Source organism: Cornus florida, unplaced genomic scaffold (assembly GCF_030987335.1).
Source record: "Cornus florida cultivar Cherokee Brave unplaced genomic scaffold, ASM3098733v1 CherokeeBrave_3.0.0_Hap2_Chr10, whole genome shotgun sequence".
NCBI classification, from domain to species: Eukaryota; Viridiplantae; Streptophyta; class Magnoliopsida; order Cornales; family Cornaceae; genus Cornus; species Cornus florida.
The window spans coordinates 41,228,776-41,230,340 of record NW_026775580.1 but is presented as its reverse complement, the minus strand read 5'-3'; the positions used below and the strand labels follow the sequence as shown (position 1 = coordinate 41,230,340).

Genomic DNA, 1,565 nt, shown 5'->3' with positions numbered 1-1,565 from the left:
ACAAAGGCCATAACTCTCTACTCCAAACTTCAAATGATAAACCGTTTAATGATTTGGAAAGCTAACTCAAAGATCTAAGTACGTCATGTTGTAATAGAAGTCCAGTTTTCAAGTTTGGTGGGTCAAAAATGAAGAACAAAGTCGAATTTCACTGCTGCCAGGCTGTAAATTTCAGCATTGCACATTTTGATCTTCAAGAATTCATCAAAACATCATTGTTATTCCTTTTTGGGAAACAAACCTAAAAATATATAAAAACATGCAAGTGAAGATAATCTATATAAAATAATCAAATAATGGACTTAACTAATGCAAATAATATCAAGGGGTAACTCTCGTGACTCCATTTCATCAATGGAGGACATTAACGAGGACCATGTGGAGGACCTTGGTCACATCGACCAACAAGGTATCCTCCACCCTAATGTACATTATGATAACATTCAAGTACCATTAGGCATGCCAAGACCCTTCATTCTACAACAACAAGGCCATGTTCCATTGGGAATGTCTCGGCCAATTTTTGTTCCACCTCAACCTCCCATAGTTCAAGGAAATCATGGTGCTCGTGTAGTACCACAGGTTGTGACTCCTCTTCTTACTTTGTGAGATCACTATGTGCCAAATGAGTACAATGCATTGATATGCATTCAATTACCTTCATTTAGAGTATACCATTATGAAATCAAACCACAAACTATTGAAATGCTTCCCAATTATTATGGGCTTCCAGGTGAAGAACCTTACAAGCATTTAGATGAGTTTCTTGAAGTGTGTTCCACTGTGAAATACATGGACATGCCGAAAGAGGTTTTGTGATTAAAACTCTTCCCTTTTACCCTCAAAGATAAAGCAAAATATTGGTTCGACAATCTAAGACCTTTTTCGATAACTACTTGGGCAGAAATGCAACAAGAGTTCTTGAAAAAGTACTATCCCATTTCAAAAGACCAATACAATGAGAACCTCCATTTGTGAATTTTCGCAAAGGAAAGGGGAATTGTTTCATGAGGCATAGGAGCGCCTAAATGATTTGCTTAGGAAGTGTCCACATCACGACATTCCTAAATTGCAATTGGTGCAATTTTTCTTTGAAAGTTTGTCGGATAATTTTAAAGGAATGGAAGATACTTCCATAGGTGGTTCATATCTTGATAGGCATGAGGACGATGTATGGCGTCTTTATGAAAGCACGAGTGAGAATTCAATGCATCGATCCTTGTCTTCCAAAAATGGTAGAAACTTAGGTGAACGGAAGAATGTCGACTTGTATTAAGTTGACCATTCCAATTATGTGATACCCCTGGATTTTCGGATGCGGGTTGGCCAGGTCCACGCCCGAATACCCGAGGATATCAAAAACAAATCGGTAATAATAGAACACAGAATATAAATATGATAAATAAGAATAAAAATTTTGCTGAAAGAAAACTAAAATAATAATCCAATAACTCCTCAGAATAAATTCTTATTAATAATAAAATCATTCTGATATAATTAATCCTCCATTAATACAACTCGGGAATCTATAATGTGTAGACCCCTAGAAAAATCCAAAACTGAAC

At 36.3% G+C, this 1,565-nt stretch overlaps 1 non-coding gene across 1 annotated transcript; it reads right to left on the bottom strand.

Annotated features, from left to right (window-relative positions):
- Nucleotides 1-955: 955 nt before the first annotated feature.
- On the bottom strand, nucleotides 956-1,062 carry LOC132280494 (small nucleolar RNA R71). The gene has a single exon (XR_009471584.1). It is a non-coding gene; the product is annotated as a small nucleolar RNA R71 (small nucleolar RNA).
- Nucleotides 1,063-1,565: the final 503 nt, after the last annotated feature.